Consider the following 25,878-nt stretch of genomic DNA (forward strand, 5'->3'; position numbering starts at 1 on the left):
CAGCAAGAGGAAGACTCAGATATAGCTGTTTTTGCATTTGGGAGAACTATTGTAAATATCTGACACTCTTTTGCCACTCTATGTATTCTACATGTGCTACAGTCGAACCAAGCTCGAAAACTGCCAGGTGCTCTGTGGCTCAATGGATAGCACATTGGACTTCTAGTTGGTTGTAGTTATTCAAAGGCTGTGGCTTCAAGTCCCCCCAGAGTCATTCTTTAGTTTTAAATGCAAATATTTAGGATTTACATTCAACTTTTCATAACAATATGATTGGAGATTGGATATCCTTATACTACATAAACAATATAATGATCGGTTGTTGGCTGGAAAGTCCCTTTCAAAGTTAGATCACAAGTTACAATGTAATGTCAGATTCCTTTAAACCCGTTATTGGTGTTTTGAAAACACTTTTATCTCTACTCAACTAGCCTTTCTCAGATTGAGTGGTATGTATTCTAAAACATCATAAAAAAATGTCTCCCTACAGTCCTTAATTGTGTACCACAAATTATGTCTCTAAATCCGCATACTTAAAATAGGACTTGCACCAAATATCAGCAAGAGGAAGACTCAGATATAGCTGTTTTTGCATTTGGGAGAACTATTGTAAATATCTGACACTCCTTTGCCACTCTATGTATTCTACAAGTGCTACAGTTGAACCAAGCGCTAAAGCTGCCAGGGGCGCTGCGGTGCAATGGAAAGCGCGTTAGACTTCTAGTTGGTTGTAGTTATTCGAAAGTTGTGGGCTCGAGTCCCACCAGATTCATTCTTTAATTTTAAATGCAAATATTTAGGATTTACATTCAACTTTTTATAACAATATGATTGGAGATTGGAGATTCTTATACTACATAAACAATATAATGATCGCTTTTTGACTGGAAAGTCCCTTTCAAAGTTAGATCACAAGTTACAATGTAATTTCAGATTCCTTTAAACCAGTAATTGGTGTTTTGAAAACACTTTTGTCTCTACTCAACTAGCCTTGCTCAGATTGAGGGGTATGTATTCTAAAACATCATAAAAAAATGACTCCCTACAGTCATTAATTGTGTACCACAAATTATGTCACTAAATCCGCATACTTAAAATAGGACTTGCACCAAATATCAGCAAGAGGAAGACTCAGATATAGCTGTTTTTGCATTTGGGAGAACTATTGTAAATATCTGACACTCTTTTGCCACTCTATGTATTCTACATGTGCTACAGTCGAACCAAGCTCGAAAACTGCCAGGTGATCTGTGGCTCAATGGATAGCACATTGGACTTCTAGTTGGTTGTAGTTATTCAAAGGCTGTGGCTTCAAGTCCCCCCAGAGTCATTCTTTAGTTTTAAATGCAAATATTTAGGATTTACATTCAACTTTTCATAACAATATGATTGGAGATTGGACATCCTTATACTACATAAACAATATAATGATCGGTTGTTGGCTGGAAAGTCCCTTTCAAAGTTAGATCACAAGTTACAATGTAATGTCAGATTCCTTTAAACCCGTTATTGGTGTTTTGAAAACACTTTTATCTCTACTCAACTAGCCTTTCTCAGATTGAGTGGTATGTATTCTAAAACATCATAAAAAAATGTCTCCCTACAGTCCTTAATTGTGTACCACAAATTATGTCTCTAAATCCGCATACTTAAAAGAGGACTTGCACCAAATATCAGCAAGAGGAAGACTCAGATATAGCTGTTTTTGCATTTGGGAGAACTATTGTAAATATCTGACACTCCTTTGCCACTCTATGTATTCTACAAGTGCTACAGTCGAACCAAGCGCTAAAGCTGCCAGGGGCGCTGTGGTGCAATGGAAAGCGCGTTAGACTTCTAGTTGGTTGTAGTTATTCAAAAGTTGTGGGCTCGAGTCCCACCAGGTTCATTCTTTAATTTTAAATGCAAATATTTAGGATTTACATTCAACTTTTTATAACAATATGATTGGAGATTGGAGATTCTTATACTACATAAACAATATAATGATCGCTTTTTGACTGGAAAGTCCCTTTCAAAGTTAGATCACAAGTTACAATGTAATTTCAGATTCCTTTAAACCAGTAATTGGTGTTTTGAAAACACTTTTGTCTCTACTCAACTAGCCTTGCTCAGATTGAGGGGTATGTATTCTAAAACATCATAAAAAAATGTCTCCCTACTGTCATTAATTGTGTACCACAAATTATGTCACTAAATCCGCTTTCTTAAAATAGGACTTGCACCAAATATCAGCAAGAGGAAGACTCAGATATAGCTGTTTTTGCATTTGGGAGAACTATTGTAAATATCTGACACTCCTTTGCCACTCTATGTATTCTACAAGTGCTACAGTCGAACCAAGCTCTAAAACTGCCAGTGGCTCTGTGGCGCAATGGATAGCGCATTGGACTTCTAGTTGGTTGTAGTTATTCAAAGGTTGTGGCTTCAAGTCCCACCAGAGTCGTTCTTTAGTTTTAAATGCAAATATTTAGGATTTACATTCAACTTTTCATAACAATATGATTGGAGATTGGACATCCTTATACTACATAAACAATATAATGATCGGTTGTTGACTGGAAAGTCCGTTTCAAAGTTAGATCACAAGTTACAATGTAATTTCAGATTCCTTTAAACCCGTAAATGGTGTTTTGAAAACACTTTTATCTCTACTCAACTAGCCTTTCTCAGATTGAGTGGTATGTATTCTAAAACATCATAAAAAAATGTCTTCCTACAGTCCTTAATTGTGTACCACAAATTATGTCTCTAAATCCGCATACTTAAAATAGGACTTGCACCAAATATCAGCAAGAGGAAGACTCAGATATAGCTGTTTTTGCATTTGGGAGAACTATTGTAAATATCTGACACTCCTTTGCCACTCTATGTATTCTACAAGTGCTACAGTTGAACCAAGTGCTAAAGCTGCCAGGGGCGCTGTGGTGCAATGGAAAGCGCGTTAGACTTCTAGTTGGTTGTAGTTATTTGAAAGTTGTGGGCTCGAGTCCCACCAGATTCATTCTTTAATTTTAAATGCAAATATTTAGGATTTACATTCAACTTTTTATAACAATATGATTGGAGATTGGAGATTCTTATACTACATAAACAATATAATGATCGCTTTTTGACTGGAAAGTCACTTTCAAAGTTAGATCACAAGTTACAATGTAATTTCAGATTCCTTTAAACCAGTAATTGGTGTTTTGAAAACACTTTTGTTTCTACTCAACTAGCCTTGCTCAGAATGAGGGGTATGTGTTCTAAAACATCATAAAAAAATGTCTCCCTACTGTCATTAATTGTGTACCACAAATTATGTCACTAAATCCGCTTTCTTAAAATAGGACTTGCACCAAATATCAGCAAGAGGAAGACTCAGATATAGCTGTTTTTGCATTTGGGAGAACTATTGTAAATATCTGACACTCCTTTGCCACTCTATGTATTCTACAAGTGCTACAGTCGAACCAAGCTCAAAAACCGCCAGTGGCTCTGTGGCGCAATGGATAGCGCATTGGACTTCTAGTTGGTTGTAGTTATTCAAAGGTTGTGGGTTCAAGTCCCACCAGAGTCGTTCTTTAGTTTTAAATGCAAATATTTAGGATTTACATTCCACTTTTCATAACAATATGATTGGAGATTGGACATCCTTATACTACATAAACAATATAATGATCGGTTATTAACTGGAAAGTCCCTTTCAAAGTTAGATTACAAGTTACAATGTACTTTCAGATTCCTTTAAACCAGTAATTGGTGTTTTGAAACCACTTTTGTCTCTTCTCAACTAGCCTTGCTCAGATTGAGTGGTATGTATTCTAAAACATCATAAAAAAATGTCTCCCTACAGTCCTTAATTGTGTACCACAAATTATGTCTCTAAATCCGCATACTTAAAATAGGACTTGCACCAAATATCAGCAAGAGGAAGACTCAGATATAGCTGTTTTTGTATTTGGGAGAACTATTGTAAATATCTGACACTCTTTTGCCACTCTATGTATTTTACAAGTGCTACAGGCGAACCAAGCACTAAAACCGCCAGGTGCTCTGTGGCGCAATGGAAAGCGCATTGGACTTCTAGTTGGTTGTAGTTATTCAAAGGTTGTGGGTTCGAGTCCCACCAGAGTCGTTCTTTAGTTTTAAATGCAAATATTTAGGAACTACATTCCACTTTTCATAACAATATGATTGGAGCTTGGACATCCTTATACTACATAAACAATATAATGATCGGTTGTTGACTGGAAAGTTCCTTTCAAAGTTAGATCACAAGTTACAATGTAATTTCAGATTCCTTTAAACCCGTAATTGGTGTTTTGAAAACACTTTTATCTCTACTCAACTAGCCTTGCTCAGATTGAGGGGTATGTATTCTAAAACATCATAAAAAAATGTCTCCCTACTGTCATTAATTATGTACCACAAATTATGTCACTAAATCCGCTTTCTTAAAATAGGACTTGCACCAAATATCAGCAAGAGGAACACTCAGATATAGCTGTTTTTGCATTTGGGAGAACTATTGTAAATATCTGACACTCCTTTGCCACTCTATGTATTCTACAAGTGCTACAGTCGAACCAAGCTCTAAAACCACCAGTGGCTCTGTGGCGCAATGGATAGCGCATTGTACTTCTAGTTGGTTGTAGATATTCAAAGGTTGTGGGTTTGAGTCCCACCAGAGTCGTTCTTTAGTTTTAAATGCAAATATTTAGGATTTACATTCAACTTTTCATAACAATATGATTGGAGATTGGACATCCTTATACTACATAAACAATATAATGATCGGTTGTTGACTGGAAAGTTCCTTTCAAAGTTAGATCACAGGTTACAATGTAATTTCAGATTCCTTAAAACCAGTAATTGGTGTTTTGAAAACACTTTTATCTCTACTCAACTAGCCTTTCTCAGATTGAGTGGTATGTATTCTAAAACATCATAAAAAAATGTCTCCCTACAGTCCTTATTTGTGTACCACAAATTATGACACTAAATCCGCATACTTAAAATAGGACTTGCACCAAATATCAGCAAGAGGAAGACTCAGATATAGCTGTTTTTGCATTTGGGAGAACTATTGTAAATATCTGACACTCCTTTGCCACTCTATGTATTCTACAAGTGCTACAGTCGAACCAAGCGCTAAAGTTGCCAGGGGCGCTGTGGTGCAATGGAAAGCGCGTTACACTTCTAGTTGGTTGTAGTTATTCAAAAGTTGTGGGCTCGAGTCCCACCAGATTCATTCTTTAATTTTAAATGCAAATATTTAGGATTTACATTCAACTTTTTATAACAATATGATTGGAGATTGGAGATTCTTATACTACATAAACAATATAATGATCGCTTTTTGACTGGAAAGTCCCTTTCAAAGTTAGATCACAAGTTACAATGTAATTTCAGATTCTTTTAAACCAGTAATTGGTGTTTTGAAAACACTTTTGTCTCTACTCAACTAGCCTTGCTCAGATTGAGGGGTATGTATTCTAAAACATCATAAAAAAATGACTCCCTACAGTCATTAATTGTGTACCACAAATTATGTCACTAAATCCGCATACTTAAAATAGGACTTGCACCAAATATCAGCAAGAGGAAGACTCAGATATAGCTGTTTTTGCATTTGGGAGAACTATTGTAAATATCTGACACTCTTTTGCCACTCTATGTATTCTACATGTGCTACAGTCGAACCAAGCTCGAAAACTGCCAGGTGCTCTGTGGCTCAATGGATAGCACATTGGACTTCTAGTTGGTTGTAGTTATTCAAAGGCTGTGGCTTCAAGTCCCCCCAGAGTCATTCTTTAGTTTTAAATGCAAATATTTAGGATTTACATTCAACTTTTCATAACAATATGATTGGAGATTGGACATCCTTATACTACATAAACAATATAATGATCGGTTGTTGGCTGGAAAGTCCCTTTCAAAGTTAGATCACAAGTTACAATGTAATTTCAGATTCCTTTAAACCCGTTATTGGTGTTTTGAAAACACTTTTATCTCTACTCAACTAGCCTTTCTCAGATTGAGTGGTATGTATTCTAAAACATCATAAAAAAATGTCTCCCTACAGTCCTTAATTGTGTACCACAAATTATGTCTCTAAATCCGCATACTTAAAATAGGACTTGCACCAAATATCAGCAAGAGGAAGACTCAGATATAGCTGTTTTTGCATTTGGGAGAACTATTGTAAATATCTGACACTCCTTTGCCACTCTATGTATTCTACAAGTGCTACAGTCGAACCAAGCGCTAAAGCTGCCAGGGGCGCTGTGGTGCAATGGAAAGAGCGTTAGACTTCTAGTTGGTTGTAGTTATTCAAAAGTTGTGGGCTCGAGTCCCACCAGATTCATTCTTTAATTTTAAATGCAAATATTTAGGATTTACATTCAACTTTTTATAACAATATGATTGGAGATTGGAGATTCTTATACTACATAAACAATATAATGATCGCTTTTGACTGGAAAGTCCCTTTCAAAGTTAGATCACAAGTTACAATGTAATTTCAGATGCCTTTAAACCAGTAATTGGTGTTTTGAAAACACTTTTGTCTCTACTCAACTAGCCTTGCTCAGATTGAGGGGTATGTATTCTAAAACATCATAAAAAAATGTCTCCCTACTGTCATTAATTGTGTACCACAAATTATGTCACTAAATCCGCTTTCTTAAAATAGGACTTGCACCAAATATCAGCAAGAGGAAGACTCAGATATAGCTGTTTTTGCATTTGGGAGAACTATTGTAAATATCTGACACTCCTTTGCCACTCTATGTATTCTACAAGTGCTACAGTCGAACCAAGCTCTAAAACCACCAGTGGCTCTGTGGCGCAATGGATAGCGCATTGGACTTCTAGTTGGTTGTAGTTATTCAAAGGTTGTGCGTTTGAGTCCCACCAGAGTCGTTCTTTAGTTTTAAATGCAAATATTTAGGAACTACATTCCACTTTTCATAACAATATGATTGGAGATTGGACATCCTTATACTACATAAACAATATAATGATCGGTTGTTGACTGGAAAGTTCCTTTCAAAGTTAGATCACAAGTTACAATGTAATTTCAGATTCCTTAAAACCAGTAATTGGTGTTTTGAAAACACTTTTATCTCTACTCAACTAGCCTTTCTCAGATTGAGTGGTATGTATTCTAAAACATCATAAAAAAATGTCTCCCTACAGTCCTTATTTGTGTACCACAAATTATGACACTAAATCTGCATACTTAAAATAGGACTTGCACCAAATATCAGCAAGAGGAAGACTCAGATATAGCTGTTTTTGCATTTGGGAGAACTATTGTAAATATCTGACACTCCTTTGCCACTCTATGTATTCTACAAGTGCTACAGTCGAACCAAGCGCTAAAGCTGCCAGGGGCGCTGTGGTGCAATGGAAAGCGCGTTAGACTTCTTGTTGGTTGTAGTTATTCAAAAGTTGTGGGCTCGAGTCCCACCAGATTCATTCTTTAATTTTAAATGCAAATATTTAGGATTTACATTCAACTTTTTATAACAATATGATTGGAGATTGGAGATTCTTATACTACATAAACAATATAATGATCGCTTTTTGACTGGAAAGTCCCTTTCAAAGTTAGATCACAAGTTACAATGTAATTTCAGATTCTTTTAAACCAGTAATTGGTGTTTTGAAAACACTTTTGTCTCTACTCAACTAGCCTTGCTCAGATTGAGGGGTATGTATTCTAAAACATCATAAAAAAATGACTCCCTACAGTCATTAATTGTGTACCACAAATTATGTCACTAAATCTGCATACTTAAAATAGGACTTGCACCAAATATCAGCAAGAGGAAGACTCAGATATAGCTGTTTTTGCATTTGGGAGAACTATTGTAAATATCTGACACTCTTTTGCCACTCTATGTATTCTACATGTGCTACAGTCGAACCAAGCTCGAAAACTGCCAGGTGCTCTGTGGCTCAATGGATAGCACATTGGACTTCTAGTTGGTTGTAGTTATTCAAAGGCTGTGGCTTCAAGTCCCCCCAGAGTCATTCTTTAGTTTTAAATGCAAATATTTAGGATTTACATTCAACTTTTCATAACAATATGATTGGAGATTGGATATCCTTATACTACATAAACAATATAATGATCGGTTGTTGGCTGGAAAGTCCCTTTCAAAGTTAGATCACAAGTTACAATGTAATGTCAGATTCCTTTAAACCCGTTATTGGTGTTTTGAAAACACTTTTATCTCTACTCAACTAGCCTTTCTCAGATTGAGTGGTATGTATTCTAAAACATCATAAAAAAATGTCTCCCTACAGTCCTTAATTGTGTACCACAAATTATGTCTCTAAATCCGCATACTTAAAATAGGACTTGCACCAAATATCAGCAAGAGGAAGACTCAGATATAGCTGTTTTTGCATTTGGGAGAACTATTGTAAATATCTGACACTCCTTTGCCACTCTATGTATTCTACAAGTGCTACAGTTGAACCAAGCGCTAAAGCTGCCAGGGGCGCTGCGGTGCAATGGAAAGCGCGTTAGACTTCTAGTTGGTTGTAGTTATTCGAAAGTTGTGGGCTCGAGTCCCACCAGATTCATTCTTTAATTTTAAATGCAAATATTTAGGATTTACATTCAACTTTTTATAACAATATGATTGGAGATTGGAGATTCTTATACTACATAAACAATATAATGATCGCTTTTTGACTGGAAAGTCCCTTTCAAAGTTAGATCACAAGTTACAATGTAATTTCAGATTCCTTTAAACCAGTAATTGGTGTTTTGAAAACACTTTTGTCTCTACTCAACTAGCCTTGCTCAGATTGAGGGGTATGTATTCTAAAACATCATAAAAAAATGACTCCCTACAGTCATTAATTGTGTACCACAAATTATGTCACTAAATCCGCATACTTAAAATAGGACTTGCACCAAATATCAGCAAGAGGAAGACTCAGATATAGCTGTTTTTGCATTTGGGAGAACTATTGTAAATATCTGACACTCTTTTGCCACTCTATGTATTCTACATGTGCTACAGTCGAACCAAGCTCGAAAACTGCCAGGTGATCTGTGGCTCAATGGATAGCACATTGGACTTCTAGTTGGTTGTAGTTATTCAAAGGCTGTGGCTTCAAGTCCCCCCAGAGTCATTCTTTAGTTTTAAATGCAAATATTTAGGATTTACATTCAACTTTTCATAACAATATGATTGGAGATTGGACATCCTTATACTACATAAACAATATAATGATCGGTTGTTGGCTGGAAAGTCCCTTTCAAAGTTAGATCACAAGTTACAATGTAATGTCAGATTCCTTTAAACCCGTTATTGGTGTTTTGAAAACACTTTTATCTCTACTCAACTAGCCTTTCTCAGATTGAGTGGTATGTATTCTAAAACATCATAAAAAAATGTCTCCCTACAGTCCTTAATTGTGTACCACAAATTATGTCTCTAAATCCGCATACTTAAAAGAGGACTTGCACCAAATATCAGCAAGAGGAAGACTCAGATATAGCTGTTTTTGCATTTGGGAGAACTATTGTAAATATCTGACACTCCTTTGCCACTCTATGTATTCTACAAGTGCTACAGTCGAACCAAGCGCTAAAGCTGCCAGGGGCGCTGTGGTGCAATGGAAAGCGCGTTAGACTTCTAGTTGGTTGTAGTTATTCAAAAGTTGTGGGCTCGAGTCCCACCAGGTTCATTCTTTAATTTTAAATGCAAATATTTAGGATTTACATTCAACTTTTTATAACAATATGATTGGAGATTGGAGATTCTTATACTACATAAACAATATAATGATCGCTTTTTGACTGGAAAGTCCCTTTCAAAGTTAGATCACAAGTTACAATGTAATTTCAGATTCCTTTAAACCAGTAATTGGTGTTTTGAAAACACTTTTGTCTCTACTCAACTAGCCTTGCTCAGATTGAGGGGTATGTATTCTAAAACATCATAAAAAAATGTCTCCCTACTGTCATTAATTGTGTACCACAAATTATGTCACTAAATCCGCTTTCTTAAAATAGGTCTTGCACCAAATATCAGCAAGAGGAAGACTCAGATATAGCTGTTTTTGCATTTGGGAGAACTATTGTAAATATCTGACACTCCTTTGCCACTCTATGTATTCTACAAGTGCTACAGTCGAACCAAGCTCTAAAACCACCAGTGGCTCTGTGGCGCAATGGATAGCGCATTGGACTTCTAGTTGGTTGTAGTTATTCAAAAGTTGTGGGCTCGAGTCCCACCAGATTCATTCTTTACTTTTAAATGCAAATATTTAGGATTTACATTCAACTTTTTATAACAATATGATTGGAGATTGGAGATTCTTATACTACATAAACAATATAATGATCGCTTTTGACTGGAAAGTCCCTTTCAAAGTTAGATCTCAAGTTACAAAGTAATTTCAGATTCCTTTAAACCAGTAATTGGTGTTTTGAAAACACTTTTGTCTCTACTCAACTAGCCTTGCTCAGATTGAGTGGTATGTATTCTAAAACATCATAAAAAAATGTCTCCATACATTCCTTAATTGTGTACCACAAATTATGTCACTAAATCCGCATACTTAAAATAGGACTTGCACCAAATATCAGCAAGAGGAAGACTCAGATATAGCTGTTTTTGCATTTGGGAGAACTATTGTAAATATCTGACACTCCTTTGCCACTCTATGTATTCTACAAGTGCTACAGTCGAACCAAGCTCTAAAACCACCAGTGGCTCTGTGGCGCAATGGATAGCGCATTGGACTTCTAGTTGGTTGTAGTTATTCAAAGGTTGTGGGTTTGAGTCCCACCAGAGTCGTTCTTTAGTTTTAAATGCAAATATTTAGGAACTACATTCCACTTTTCATAACAATATGATTGGAGATTGGACATCCTTATACTACATAAACAATATAATGATCGGTTGTTGACTGGAAAGTTCCTTTCAAAGTTAGATCACAAGTTACAATGTAATTTCAGATTCCTTAAAACCAGTAATTGGTGTTTTGAAAACACTTTTATCTCTACTCAACTAGCCTTTCTCAGATTGAGTGGTATGTATTCTAAAACTTCATAAAAAAATGTCTCCCTACAGTCCTTATTTGTGTACCACAAATTATGACACTAAATCTGCATACTTAAAATAGGACTTGCACCAAATATCAGCAAGAGGAAGACTCAGATATAGCTGTTTTTGCATTTGGGAGAACTATTGTAAATATCTGACACTCCTTTGCCACTCTATGTATTCTACAAGTGCTACAGTCGAACCAAGCGCTAAAGCTGCCAGGGGCGCTGTGGTGCAATGGAAAGCGAGTTAGACTTCTTGTTGGTTGTAGTTATTCAAAAGTTGTGGGCTCGAGTCCCACCAGATTCATTCTTTAATTTTAAATGCAAATATTTAGGATTTACATTCAACTTTTTATAACAATATGATTGGAGATTGGAGATTCTTATACTACATAAACAATATAATGATCGCTTTTTGACTGGAAAGTCCCTTTCAAAGTTAGATCACAAGTTACAATGTAATTTCAGATTCTTTTAAACCAGTAATTGGTGTTTTGAAAACACTTTTGTCTCTACTCAACTAGCCTTGCTCAGATTGAGGGGTATGTATTCTAAAACATCATAAAAAAATGACTCCCTACAGTCATTAATTGTGTACCACAAATTATGTCACTAAATCTGCATACTTAAAATAGGACTTGCACCAAATATCAGCAAGAGGAAGACTCAGATATAGCTGTTTTTGCATTTGGGAGAACTATTGTAAATATCTGACACTCTTTTGCCACTCTATGTATTCTACATGTGCTACAGTCGAACCAAGCTCGAAAACTGCCAGGTGCTCTGTGGCTCAATGGATAGCACATTGGACTTCTAGTTGGTTGTAGTTATTCAAAGGCTGTGGCTTCAAGTCCCCCCAGAGTCATTCTTTAGTTTTAAATGCAAATATTTAGGATTTACATTCAACTTTTCATAACAATATGATTGGAGATTGGATATCCTTATACTACATAAACAATATAATGATCGGTTGTTGGCTGGAAAGTCCCTTTCAAAGTTAGATCACAAGTTACAATGTAATGTCAGATTCCTTTAAACCCGTTATTGGTGTTTTGAAAACACTTTTATCTCTACTCAACTAGCCTTTCTCAGATTGAGTGGTATGTATTCTAAAACATCATAAAAAAATGTCTCCCTACAGTCCTTAATTGTGTACCACAAATTATGTCACTAAATCCGCATACTTAAAATAGGACTTGCACCAAATATCAGCAAGAGGAAGACTCAGATATAGCTGTTTTTGCATTTGGGAGAACTATTGTAAATATCTGACACTCTTTTGCCACTCTATGTATTCTACATGTGCTACAGTCGAACCAAGCTCGAAAACTGCCAGGTGATCTGTGGCTCAATGGATAGCACATTGGACTTCTAGTTGGTTGTAGTTATTCAAAGGCTGTGGCTTCAAGTCCCCCCAGAGTCATTCTTTAGTTTTAAATGCAAATATTTAGGATTTACATTCAACTTTTCATAACAATATGATTGGAGATTGGACATCCTTATACTACATAAACAATATAATGATCGGTTGTTGGCTGGAAAGTCCCTTTCAAAGTTAGATCACAAGTTACAATGTAATGTCAGATTCCTTTAAACCCGTTATTGGTGTTTTGAAAACACTTTTATCTCTACTCAACTAGCCTTTCTCAGATTGAGTGGTATGTATTCTAAAACATCATAAAAAAATGTCTCCCTACAGTCCTTAATTGTGTACCACAAATTATGTCTCTAAATCCGCATACTTAAAAGAGGACTTGCACCAAATATCAGCAAGAGGAAGACTCAGATATAGCTGTTTTTGCATTTGGGAGAACTATTGTAAATATCTGACACTCCTTTGCCACTCTATGTATTCTACAAGTGCTACAGTCGAACCAAGCGCTAAAGCTGCCAGGGGCGCTGTGGTGCAATGGAAAGCGCGTTAGACTTCTAGTTGGTTGTAGTTATTCAAAAGTTGTGGGCTCGAGTCCCACCAGGTTCATTCTTTAATTTTAAATGCAAATATTTAGGATTTACATTCAACTTTTTATAACAATATGATTGGAGATTGGAGATTCTTATACTACATAAACAATATAATGATCGCTTTTTGACTGGAAAGTCCCTTTCAAAGTTAGATCACAAGTTACAATGTAATTTCAGATTCCTTTAAACCAGTAATTGGTGTTTTGAAAACACTTTTGTCTCTACTCAACTAGCCTTGCTCAGATTGAGGGGTATGTATTCTAAAACATCATAAAAAAATGTCTCCCTACTGTCATTAATTGTGTACCACAAATTATGTCACTAAATCCGCTTTCTTAAAATAGGTCTTGCACCAAATATCAGCAAGAGGAAGACTCAGATATAGCTGTTTTTGCATTTGGGAGAACTATTGTAAATATCTGACACTCCTTTGCCACTCTATGTATTCTACAAGTGCTACAGTCGAACCAAGCTCTAAAACCACCAGTGGCTCTGTGGCGCAATGGATAGCGCATTGGACTTCTAGTTGGTTGTAGTTATTCAAAAGTTGTGGGCTCGAGTCCCACCAGATTCATTCTTTAATTTTAAATGCAAATATTTAGGATTTACATTCAACTTTTTATAACAATATGATTGGAGATTGGAGATTCTTATACTACATAAACAATATAATGATCGCTTTTGACTGGAAAGTCCCTTTCAAAGTTAGATCTCAAGTTACAAAGTAATTTCAGATTCCTTTAAACCAGTAATTGGTGTTTTGAAAACACTTTTGTCTCTACTCAACTAGCCTTGCTCAGATTGAGTGGTATGTATTCTAAAACATCATAAAAAAATGTCTCCATACATTCCTTAATTGTGTACCACAAATTATGTCACTAAATCCGCATACTTAAAATAGGACTTGCACCAAATATCAGCAAGAGGAAGACTCAGATATAGCTGTTTTTGCATTTGGGAGAACTATTGTAAATATCTGACACTCCTTTGCCACTCTATGTATTCTACAAGTGCTACAGTCGAACCAAGCTCTAAAACCACCAGTGGCTCTGTGGCGCAATGGATAGCGCATTGGACTTCTAGTTGGTTGTAGTTATTCAAAGGTTGTGGGTTTGAGTCCCACCAGAGTCGTTCTTTAGTTTTAAATGCAAATATTTAGGAACTACATTCCACTTTTCATAACAATATGATTGGAGATTGGACATCCTTATACTACATAAACAATATAATGATCGGTTGTTGACTGGAAAGTTCCTTTCAAAGTTAGATCACAAGTTACAATGTAATTTCAGATTCCTTAAAACCAGTAATTGGTGTTTTGAAAACACTTTTATCTCTACTCAACTAGCCTTTCTCAGATTGAGTGGTATGTATTCTAAAACTTCATAAAAAAATGTCTCCCTACAGTCCTTATTTGTGTACCACAAATTATGACACTAAATCTGCATACTTAAAATAGGACTTGCACCAAATATCAGCAAGAGGAAGACTCAGATATAGCTGTTTTTGCATTTGGGAGAACTATTGTAAATATCTGACACTCCTTTGCCACTCTATGTATTCTACAAGTGCTACAGTCGAACCAAGCGCTAAAGCTGCCAGGGGCGCTGTGGTGCAATGGAAAGCGCGTTAGACTTCTTGTTGGTTGTAGTTATTCAAAAGTTGTGGGCTCGAGTCCCACCAGATTCATTCTTTAATTTTAAATGCAAATATTTAGGATTTACATTCAACTTTTTATAACAATATGATTGGAGATTGGAGATTCTTATACTACATAAACAATATAATGATCGCTTTTTGACTGGAAAGTCCCTTTCAAAGTTAGATCACAAGTTACAATGTAATTTCAGATTCTTTTAAACCAGTAATTGGTGTTTTGAAAACACTTTTGTCTCTACTCAACTAGCCTTGCTCAGATTGAGGGGTATGTATTCTAAAACATCATAAAAAAATGACTCCCTACAGTCATTAATTGTGTACCACAAATTATGTCACTAAATCTGCATACTTAAAATAGGACTTGCACCAAATATCAGCAAGAGGAAGACTCAGATATAGCTGTTTTTGCATTTGAGAGAACTATTGTAAATATCTGACACTCCTTTGCCACTCGATGTATTCTACAAGTGCTACAGTCGAACCAAGCTTTAAAACCACCAGTGGCTCTGTGGCGCAATGGATAGCGCATTGGACTTCTAGTTGGTTGTAGTTATTCAAAGGTTGTGGGTTCGAGTCCCACCAGAGTCATTCTTTAGTTTTAAATGTAAATATTTAGGAACTACATTCCACTTTTCATAACAATATGATTGGAGATTGGACATCCTTATACTACATAAACAATATAATTATCGGTTGTTGACTGGAAAGTTCCTTTCAAAGTTAGATCACAAGTTACAATGTAATTTCAGATTCCTTAAAACCAGTAATTGGTGTTTTGAAAACACTTTTATCTCTACTCAACTAGCCTTTCTCAGATTGAGTGGTATGTATTCTAATACATCATAAAAAAATGTCTCCCTACAGTCCTTATTTGTGTACCACAAATTATGACACTAAATCCGCATACTTAAAATATGACTTGCACCAAATATCAGCAAGAGGAAGACTCAGATATAGCTGTTTTTGCATTTGGGAGAACTATTGTAAATATCTGACACTCCTTTGCCACTCTATGTATTCTACAAGTGCTACAGTCGAACCAAGCGCTAAAGCTGCCAGGGGCGCTGTGGTGCAATGGAAAGCGCGTTAGACTTCTAGTTGGTTGTAGTTATTCAAAAGTTGTGGGCTCGAGTCCCACCAGATTCATTCTTTAATTTTAAATGCAAATATTTAGGATTTACATTCAACTTTTTATAACAATATGATTGGAGATTGGAGATTCTTATACTACATAAACAATATAATGATCGCTTTTTGACTGGAAAGTCCCTTTCAAAGTTAGATCACAAGTTACAATGTAATTTCAGATTCTTTTAAACCAGTAATTGGTGTTTTGAAAACACTTTTGTCTCTACTCAACTAGCCTTGCTCAGATTGAGGGGTATGTATTCTAAAACATCATAAAAAAATTACTCCCTACAGTCATTAATTGTGTACCACAAATTATGTCACTAAATCCGCATACTTAAAATAGGACTTGCACCAAATATCAGCAAGAGGAAGACTCAGATATAGCTGTTTTTGCATTTGGGAGAACTATTGTAAATATCTGACACTCTTTTGCCACTCTATGTATTCTACAAGTGCTACAGTCGAACCATGATCGAAAACTGCCAGGGGCTCTGTGGCTCAATGGATAGCGCATTGGACTTCTAGTTGGTTGTAGTTATTCAAAGGCTGTGGCTTCAAGTCCCACCAGATTCATTCTTTAATTTTAAATGCAAATATTTAGGATTTACATTCAACTTTTTATAACAATATGATTGGAGATTGGAGATTCTTATACTACATAAACAATATAATGATCGCTTTTTGACTGGAAAGTCCCTTTCAAAGTTAGATCACAAGTTACAATGTAATTTCAGATTCCTTTAAACCAGTAATTGGTGTTTTGAAAACACTTTTGTCTCTACTCAACTAGCCTTGCTCAGATTGAGGGGTATGTATTCTAAAACATCATAAAAAAATGACTCCCTACAGTCATTAATTGTGTACCACAAATTATGTCACTAAATCCGCATACTTAAAATAGGACTTGCACCAAATACCAGCAAGAGGAAGACTCAGATATAGCTGTTTTTGCATTTGGGAGAACTATTGTAAATATCTGACACTCTTTTGCCACTCTATGTATTCTACAAGTGCTACAGTCGAACCATGTTCGAAAACTGCCAGGGGCTCTGTGGCTCAATGGATAGTGCATTGGACTTCTAGTTGGTTGTAGTTATTCAAAGGCTGTGGCTTCAAGTCCCACCAGAGTTGTTCTTTAGTTTTAAATGCAAATATTTAGGATTTACATTCAACTTTTCATAACAATATGATTGGAGATTGGACATCCTTATACTACATAAACAATATAATGATCGGTTGTTGACTGGAAAGTCCCTTTCAAAGTTAGATCACAACTTACAATGTAATTTCAGATTCCTTTAAACCCGTAATTGGTGTTTTGAAAACACTTTTATCTCTACTCAACTAGCCTTGCTCAGATTGAGGGGTATGTATTCTAAAACATCATAAAAAAATGTCTCCCTACTGTCATTAATTGTGTACCACAAATTATGTCACTAAATCTGCTTTCTTAAAATAGGACTTGCACCAAATATCAGCAAGAGGAAGACTCAGATATAGCTGTTTTTGCATTTGGGAGAACTATTGTAAATATCTGACACTCCTTTGCCACTCTATGTATTCTACAAGTGCTACAGTCGAACCAAGCTCTAAAACCACCAGTGGCTCTGTGGCGCAATGGATAGCGCATTGGACTTCTAGTTGGTTGTAGTTATTCAAAGGTTGTGGGTTCGAGTCCCACCAGAGTCGTTCTTTAGTTTTAAATGTAAATATTTAGGAACTACATTCCACTTTTCATAACAATATGATTGGAGATTGGACATCCTTATACTACATAAACAATATAATTATCGGTTGTTGACTGGAAAGTTCCTTTCAAAGTTAGATCACAAGTTACAATGTAATTTCAGATTCCTTAAAACCAGTAATTGGTGTTTTGAAAACACTTTTATCTCTACTCAACTAGCCTTGCTCAGATTGAGGGGTATGTATTCTAAAACATCATAAAAAAATGACTCCCTACAGTCATTAATTGTGTACCACAATTTATGTCACTAAATCCGCATACTTAAAATAGGACTTGCACCAAATATCAGCAAGAGGAAGACTCAGATATAGCTGTTTTTGCATTTGGGAGAACTATTGTAAATATCTGACACTCCTTTGCCACTCTATGTATTCTACAAGTGCTACAGTCGAACCAAGCGCTAAAGCTGCCAGGGGCGCTGTGGTGCAATGGAAAGCATGGTAGACTTCTAGTTGGTTGTAGTTATTCAAAAGTTGTGGGCTCGAGTCCCACCAGATTCTTTCTTTAATTTTAAATGCAAATATTTAGGATTTACATTCAACTTTTTCTAACAATATGATTGGAGATTGGAGATTCTTATACTACATAAAGAATATAATGATCGCTTTTTGACTGGAAAGTCCCTTTCAAAGTTAGATCACAAGTTACAATGTAATTTCAGATTCCTTTAAACCAGTAATTGGTGTTTTGAAAACACTTTTGTCTCTACTCAACTAGCCTTGCTCAGATTGAGGGGTATGTATTCTAAAACATCATAAAAAAATGTCTCCCTACAGTCATTAATTGTGTACCACAAATTATGTCACTAAATCCGCATACTTAAAATAGGACTTGCACCAAATATCAGCAAGAGGAAGACTCAGATATAGCTGTTTTTGCATTTGGGAGAACTATTGTAAATATCTGACACTCCTTTGCCACTCTATGTATTCTACAAGTGCTACAGTCGAACCAAGCGCGAAAACAGCCAGTGGCTCTGTGGCGCAATGGATAGCGCATTGGATTTCTAGTTGGTTGTAGTTATTCAAAGGTTGTGGGCTCGAGCCCCACCAGATTCATTCTTTAATTTTAAATGCAAATATTTAGGATTTACATTCAACTTTTTATAACAATATGATTGGAGATTGGAGATTCTTATACTACATAAACAATATAATGATCGCTTTTTGACTGGAAAGTCCCTTTCAAAGTTAGATCACAAGTTACAATGTAATTTCAGATTCTTTTAAACCAGTAATTGGTGTTTTGAAAACACTTTTGTTTCTACTCAACTAGCCTTGCTCAGATTGAGGGGAATGTATTCTAAAACATCATAAACAAATGACTCCCTACAGTCATTAATTGTGTACCACAAATTATGTCACTAAATCCGCATACTTAAAATAGGACTTGCACCAAATATCAGCAAGAGGAAGACTCAGATATAGCTGTTTTTGCATTTGGGAGAACTATTGTAAATATCTGACACTCTTTTGCCACTCTATGTATTCTACAAGTGCTGCAGTCGAACCAAGCTCGAAAACTGCCAGGGGCTCTGTGGCTCAATGGATAGCGCATTGGACTTCTAGTTGGTTGTAGTTATTCAAAGGTTGTCGGTTCAAGTCCCACCAGAGTTGTTCTTTAGTTTTAAATGCAAATATTTAGGATTTACATTCAACTTTTCATAACAATATGATTGGAGATTGGACATCCTTATACTACATAAACAATATAATGATCGGTTATTAACTGGAAAGTCCCTTTCAAAGTTAGATTACAAGTTACAATGTACTTTCAGATTCCTTTAAACCAGTAATTGGTGTTTTGAAACCACTTTTGTCTCTTCTCAACTAGCCTTGCTCAGATTGAGTGGTATGTATTCTAAAACATCATAAAAAAATGTCTCCATACATTCCTTAATTGTGTACCACAAATTATGTCACTAAATCCGCATACTTAAAATAGGACTTGCACCAAATATCAGCAAGAGGAAGACTCAGATATAGCTGTTTTTGCATTTGGGAGAACTATTGTAAATATCTGACACTCCTTTGCCACTCTATGTATTCTACAAGTGCTACAGTCGAACCAAGCTCTAAAACCACCAGTGGCTCTGTGGCGCAATGGATAGCGCATTGGACTTCTAGTTGGTTGTAGTTATTCAAAGGTTGTGGGTTTGAGTCCCACCAGAGTCGTTCTTTAGTTTTAAATGCAAATATTTAGGAACTACATTCCACTTTTCATAACAATATGATTGGAGATTGGACATCCTTATACTACATAAACAATATAATGATCGGTTGTTGACTGGAAAGTTCCTTTCAAAGTTAGATCACAAGTTACAATGTAATTTCAGATTCCTTAAAACCAGTAATTGGTGTTTTGAAAACACTTTTATCTCTACTCAACTAGCCTTTCTCAGATTGAGTGGTATGTATTCTAAAACTTCATAAAAAAATGTCTCCCTACAGTCCTTATTTGTGTACCACAAATTATGACACTAAATCTGCATACTTAAAATAGGACTTGCACCAAATATCAGCAAGAGGAAGACTCAGATATAGCTATTTTTGCATTTGGGAGAACTATTGTAAATATCTGACACTCCTTTGCCACTCTATGTATTCTACAAGTGCTACAGTCGAACCAAGCGCTAAAGCTGCCAGGGGCGCTGTGGTGCAATGGAAAGCGCGTTAGACTTCTTGTTGGTTGTAGTTATTCAAAAGTTGTGGGCTCGAGTCCCACCAGATTCATTCTTTAATTTTAAATGCAAATATTTAGGATTTACATTCAACTTTTTATAACAATATGATTGGAGATTGGAGATTCTTATACTACATAAACAATATAATGATCGCTTTTTGACTGGAAAGTCCCTTTCAAAGTTAGATCACAAGTTACAATGTAATTTCAGATTCTTTTAAACCAGTAATTGGTGTTTTGAAAACACTTTTGTCTCTACTCAACTAGCCTTGCTCAGATTGAGGGGTATGTATTCTAAAACATCATAAAAAAATGACTCCCTACAGTCATTAATTGTGTACCACAAATTATGTCACTAAATCTGCATACTTAAAATAGGACTTGCACCAAATATCAGCAAGAGGAAGACTCAGATATAGCTGTTTTTGCATTTGGGAGAACTATTGTAAATATCTGACACTCTTTTGCCACTCTATGTATTCTACATGTGCTACAGTCGAACCAAGCTCGAAAACTGCCAGGTGCTCTGTGGCTCAATGGATAGCACATTGGACTTCTAGTTGGTTGTAGTTATTCAAAGGCTGTGGCTTCAAGTCCCCCCAGAGTCATTCTTTAGTTTTAAATGCAAATATTTAGGATTTACATTCAACTTTTCATAACAATATGATTGGAGATTGGACATCCTTATACTACATAAACAATATAATGATCGGTTGTTGGCTGGAAAGTCCCTTTCAAAGTTAGATCACAAGTTACAATGTAATGTCAGATTCCTTTAAACCCGTTATTGGTGTTTTGAAAACACTTTTATCTCAACTCAACTAGCCTTTCTCAGATTGAGTGGTATGTATTCTAAAACATCATAAAAAAATGTCTCCCTACAGTCCTTAATTGTGTACCACAAATTATGTCTCTAAATCCGCATACTTAAAATAGGACTTGCACCAAATATCAGCAAGAGGAAGACTCAGATATAGCTGTTTTTGCATTTGGGAGAACTATTGTAAATATCTGACACTCCTTTGCCACTCTATGTATTCTACAAGTGCTACAGTTGAACCAAGCGCTAAAGCTGCCAGGGGCGCTGCTGTGCAATGGAAAGCGCGTTAGACTTCTAGTTGGTTGTAGTTATTCGAAAGTTGTGGGCTCGAGTCCCACCAGATTCATTCTTTAATTTTAAATGCAAATATTTAGGATTTACATTCAACTTTTTATAACAATATGATTGGAGATTGGAGATTCTTATACTACATAAACAATATAATGATCGCTTTTTGACTGGAAAGTCCCTTTCAAAGTTAGATCACAAGTTACAATGTAATTTCAGATTCCTTTAAACCAGTAATTGGTGTTTTGAAAACACTTTTGTCTCTACTCAACTAGCCTTGCTCAGATTGAGGGGTATGTATTCTAAAACATCATAAAAAAATGACTCCCTACAGTCATTAATTGTGTACCACAAATTATGTCACTAAATCCGCATACTTAAAATAGGACTTGCACCAAATATCAGCAAGAGGAAGACTCAGATATAGCTGTTTTTGCATTTGGGAGAACTATTGTAAATATCTGACACTCTTTTGCCACTCTATGTATTCTACATGTGCTACAGTCGAACCAAGCTCGAAAACTGCCAGGTGATCTGTGGCTCAATGGATAGCACATTGGACTTCTAGTTGGTTGTAGTTATTCAAAGGCTGTGGCTTCAAGTCCCCCCAGAGTCATTCTTTAGTTTTAAATGCAAATATTTAGGATTTACATTCAACTTTTCATAACAATATGATTGGAGATTGGACATCCTTATACTACATAAACAATATAATGATTGGTTGTTGGCTGGAAAGTCCCTTTCAAAGTTAGATCACAAGTTACAATGTAATGTCAGATTCCTTTAAACCCGTTATTGGTGTTTTGAAAACACTTTTATCTCTACTCAACTAGCCTTTCTCAGATTGAGTGGTATGTATTCTAAAACATCATAAAAAAATGTCTCCCTACAGTCCTTAATTGTGTACCACAAATTATGTCTCTAAATCCGCATACTTAAAAGAGGACTTGCACCAAATATCAGCAAGAGGAAGACTCAGATATAGCTGTTTTTGCATTTGGGAGAACTATTGTAAATATCTGACACTCCTTTGCCACTCTATGTATTCTACAAGTGCTACAGTCGAACCAAGCGCTAAAGCTGCCAGGGGCGCTGTGGTGCAATGGAAAGCGCGTTAGACTTCTAGTTGGTTGTAGTTGTTCGAAAGTTGTGGGCTCGAGTCCCACCAGATTCATTCTTTAATTTTAAATGCAAATATTTAGGATTTACATTCAACTTTTTATAACAATATGATTGGAGATTGGAGATTCTTATACTACATAAACAATATAATGATCGCTTTTTGACTGGAAAGTCCCTTTCAAAGTTAGATCACAAGTTACAATGTAATTTCAGATTCCTTTAAACCAGTAATTGGTGTTTTGAAAACACTTTTGTCTCTACTCAACTAGCCTTGCTCAGATTGAGGGGTATGTATTCTAAAACATCATAAAAAAATGTCTCCCTACTGTCATTAATTGTGTACCACAAATTATGTCACTAAATCCGCTTTCTTAAAATAGGTCTTGCACCAAATATCAGCAAGAGGAAGACTCAGATATAGCTGTTATTGCATTTGGGAGAACTATTGTAAATATCTGACACTCCTTTGCCACTCTATGTATTCTACAAGTGCTACAGTCGAACCAAGCTCTAAAACCGCCAGTGGCTCTGTGGCGCAATGGATAGCGCATTGGACTTCTAGTTGGTTGTAGTTATTCAAAAGTTGTGGGCTCGAGTCCCACCAGATTCATTCTTTAATTTTAAATGCAAATATTTAGGATTTACATTCAACTTTTTATAACAATATGATTGGAGATTGGAGATTCTTATACTACATAAACAATATAATGATCGCTTTTGACTGGAAAGTCCCTTTCAAAGTTAGATCTCAAGTTACAAAGTAATTTCAGATTCCTTTAAACCAGTAATTGGTGTTTTGAAAACACTTTTGTCTCTACTCAACTAGCCTTGCTCAGATTGAGTGGTATGTATTCTAAAACATCATAAAAAAATGTCTCCATACATTCCTTAATTGTGTACCACAAATTATGTCACTAAATCCGCATACTTAAAATAGGACTTGCACCAAATATCAGCAAGAGGAAGACTCAGATATAGCTGTTTTTGCATTTGGGAGAACTATTGTAAATATCTGACACTCTTTTGCCACTCTATGTATTCTACAAGTGCTACAGTCGAACCAAGCTCGAAAACTGCCAGGGGCTCTGTGGCTCAATGGATAGCACTTTGGACTTCTAGTTGGTTGTAGTTTTTCAAAGGCTGTGGCTTCAAGTCCCACCAGAGTCATTGTTTAGTTTTAATTGCAAATATTTAGGATTTACATTCAACTTTTCATAACAATATGATTGGAGATTGGACATCCTTATACTACATAAACAATATAATGATCGGTTATTAACTGGAAAGTCCCTTTCAAAGTTAGATTACAAGTTACAATGTAATTTCAGATTCCTTTAAACCAGTAATTGGTGTTTTGAAACCACTTTTGTCTCTTCTCAACTAGCCTTGCTCAGATTGAGTGGTATGTATTCTAAAACATCATAAAAAAATGTCTTCCTACAGTCCCTAATTGTGTACCACAAATTATGTCACTAAATTGCATACTTAAAATAGGACTTGCACCAAATATCAGCAAGAGGAAGACTCAGATATAGCTGTTTTTGCATTTGGGAGAACTATTGTAAATATCTGACACTCCTTTGCCACTCTATGTATTCTACAAGTGCTACAGTCGAACCAAGCGCTAAAGTTGCCAGGGGCGCTGTGGTGCAATGGAAAGCGCGTTAGACTTCTAGCTGGTTGTAGTTATTCGAAAGTTGTGGGCTCGAGTCCCACCAGATTCATTCTTTAATTTTAAATGCAAATATTTAGGATTTACATTCAACTTTTTATAACAATATGATTGGAGATTGGAGATTCTTATACTGCATAAACAATATAATGATCGGTTATTAACTGGAAAGTCCCTTTCAAAGTTAGATTACAAGTTACAATGTCATTTCAGATTCCTTTAAACCAGTAATTGGTGTTTTGAAACCACTTTTGTCTCTTCTCAACTAGCCTTGCTCAGATTGAGTGGTATGTATTCTAAAACATCATAAAAAAATGTCTTCCTACAGTCCTTAATTGTGTACCACAAATTATGTCACTAAATTGCATACTTAAAATAGGACTTGCACCAAATATCAGCAAGAGGAAGACTCAGATATAGCTGTTTTTGCATTTGGGAGAACTATTGTAAATATCTGACACTCCTTTGCCACTCTATGTATTCTACAAGTGCTACAGTCGAACCAAACGCTAAAGTTGCCAGGGGCGCTGTGGTGAAATGGAAAGCGCGTTAGACTTCTAGCTGGTTGTAGTTATTCGAAAGTTGTGGGCTCGAGTCCCACCAGATTCATTCTTTAATTTTAAATGCAAATATTTAGGATTTACATTCAACTTTTTATAACAATATGATTGGAGATTGGAGATTCTTATACTACATAAACAATATAATGATCGCTTTTTGACTGGAAAGTCCCTTTCAAAGTTAGATCACAAGTTACAATGTAATTTCAGATTCCTTTAAACCAGTAATTGGTGTTTTGAAAACACTTTTGTCTCTACTCAACTAGCCTTGCTCAGATTGAGGGGTATGTATTCTAAAACATCATAAAAAAATGTCTCCCTACTGTCATTAATTGTGTACCACAAATTATGTCACTAAATCCGCTTTCTTAAAATAGGACTTGCACCAAATATCAGCAAGAGGAAGACTCAGATATAGCTGTTTTTGCATTTGGGAGAACTATTGTAAATATCTGACACTCCTTTGCCACTCTATGTATTCTACAAGTGCTACAGTCGAACCAAGCTCTAAAACCGCCAGTGGCTCTGTGGCGCAATGGATAGCGCATTGGACTTCTAGTTGGTTGTAGTTATTCAAAGGTTGTGGGTTCAAGTCCCACCAGAGTCGTTCTTTAGTTTTAAATGCAAATATTTAGGATTTACATTCAACTTTTCATAACAATATGATTGGAGATTGGACATCCTTATACTACATAAACAATATAATGATCGGTTATTAACTGGAAAGTCCCTTTCAAAGTTAGATTACAAGTTACAATGTACTTTCAGATTCCTTTAAACCAGTAATTGGTGTTTTGAAACCACTTTTGTCTCTTCTCAACTAGCCTTGCTCAGATTGAGTGGTATGTATTCTAAAACATCATAAAAAAATGTCTCCCTACAGTCCTTAATTGTGTACCACAAATTATGTCACTAAATTGCATACTTAAAATAGGACTTGCACCAAATATGAGCAAGAGGAAGACTCAGATATAGCTGTTTTTGTATTTGGGAGAACTATTGTAAATATCTGACACTCTTTTGCCACTCTATGTATTTTACAAGTGCTACAGGCGAACCAAGCACTAAAACCGCCAGGGGCTCTGTGGCGCAATGGAAAGCGCATTGGACTTCTAGTTGGTTGTAGTTATTCAAAGGTTGTGGGTTCGAGTCCCACCAGAGTCGTTC

General features: G+C 35.9%; 11 non-coding genes across 11 annotated transcripts; all 11 read left to right on the forward strand.

Annotated features, from left to right (window-relative positions):
• The first annotated feature begins 2,360 nt into the window (after window positions 1-2,360).
• On the forward strand, window positions 2,361-2,446 carry TRNAR-UCU (transfer RNA arginine (anticodon UCU)). The gene is given in 2 exon segments: window positions 2,361-2,397; window positions 2,411-2,446. It is a non-coding gene; the product is annotated as a tRNA-Arg (tRNA).
• A 1,030-nt stretch (window positions 2,447-3,476) lies between these two features.
• On the forward strand, window positions 3,477-3,562 carry TRNAR-UCU (transfer RNA arginine (anticodon UCU)). Its single transcript is given in 2 exon segments — window positions 3,477-3,513; window positions 3,527-3,562. It is a non-coding gene; the product is annotated as a tRNA-Arg (tRNA).
• A 472-nt stretch (window positions 3,563-4,034) lies between these two features.
• TRNAR-UCU (transfer RNA arginine (anticodon UCU)) lies at window positions 4,035-4,120 on the forward strand. Its single transcript is given in 2 exon segments — window positions 4,035-4,071; window positions 4,085-4,120. It is a non-coding gene; the product is annotated as a tRNA-Arg (tRNA).
• Window positions 4,121-4,592: 472 nt separating this feature from the next.
• Window positions 4,593-4,678, forward strand: TRNAR-UCU (transfer RNA arginine (anticodon UCU)). Its single transcript is given in 2 exon segments — window positions 4,593-4,629; window positions 4,643-4,678. It is a non-coding gene; the product is annotated as a tRNA-Arg (tRNA).
• Window positions 4,679-10,728: 6,050 nt separating this feature from the next.
• On the forward strand, window positions 10,729-10,814 carry TRNAR-UCU (transfer RNA arginine (anticodon UCU)). Its single transcript is given in 2 exon segments — window positions 10,729-10,765; window positions 10,779-10,814. It is a non-coding gene; the product is annotated as a tRNA-Arg (tRNA).
• Window positions 10,815-14,075: 3,261 nt separating this feature from the next.
• On the forward strand, window positions 14,076-14,161 carry TRNAR-UCU (transfer RNA arginine (anticodon UCU)). Its single transcript is given in 2 exon segments — window positions 14,076-14,112; window positions 14,126-14,161. It is a non-coding gene; the product is annotated as a tRNA-Arg (tRNA).
• A 1,030-nt stretch (window positions 14,162-15,191) lies between these two features.
• On the forward strand, window positions 15,192-15,277 carry TRNAR-UCU (transfer RNA arginine (anticodon UCU)). The gene is given in 2 exon segments: window positions 15,192-15,228; window positions 15,242-15,277. It is a non-coding gene; the product is annotated as a tRNA-Arg (tRNA).
• A 2,146-nt stretch (window positions 15,278-17,423) lies between these two features.
• TRNAR-UCU (transfer RNA arginine (anticodon UCU)) lies at window positions 17,424-17,509 on the forward strand. Its single transcript is given in 2 exon segments — window positions 17,424-17,460; window positions 17,474-17,509. It is a non-coding gene; the product is annotated as a tRNA-Arg (tRNA).
• Window positions 17,510-19,655: 2,146 nt separating this feature from the next.
• Window positions 19,656-19,741, forward strand: TRNAR-UCU (transfer RNA arginine (anticodon UCU)). Its single transcript is given in 2 exon segments — window positions 19,656-19,692; window positions 19,706-19,741. It is a non-coding gene; the product is annotated as a tRNA-Arg (tRNA).
• A 5,491-nt stretch (window positions 19,742-25,232) lies between these two features.
• On the forward strand, window positions 25,233-25,318 carry TRNAR-UCU (transfer RNA arginine (anticodon UCU)). The gene is given in 2 exon segments: window positions 25,233-25,269; window positions 25,283-25,318. It is a non-coding gene; the product is annotated as a tRNA-Arg (tRNA).
• A 471-nt stretch (window positions 25,319-25,789) lies between these two features.
• TRNAR-UCU (transfer RNA arginine (anticodon UCU)) lies at window positions 25,790-25,875 on the forward strand. Its single transcript is given in 2 exon segments — window positions 25,790-25,826; window positions 25,840-25,875. It is a non-coding gene; the product is annotated as a tRNA-Arg (tRNA).
• Window positions 25,876-25,878: the final 3 nt, after the last annotated feature.

This window comes from Taudactylus pleione, unplaced genomic scaffold, assembly GCF_031769625.1.
Source record: "Taudactylus pleione unplaced genomic scaffold, aTauple2 ptg000070l, whole genome shotgun sequence".
NCBI lineage: Eukaryota > Metazoa > Chordata > Amphibia > Anura > Myobatrachidae > Taudactylus > Taudactylus pleione.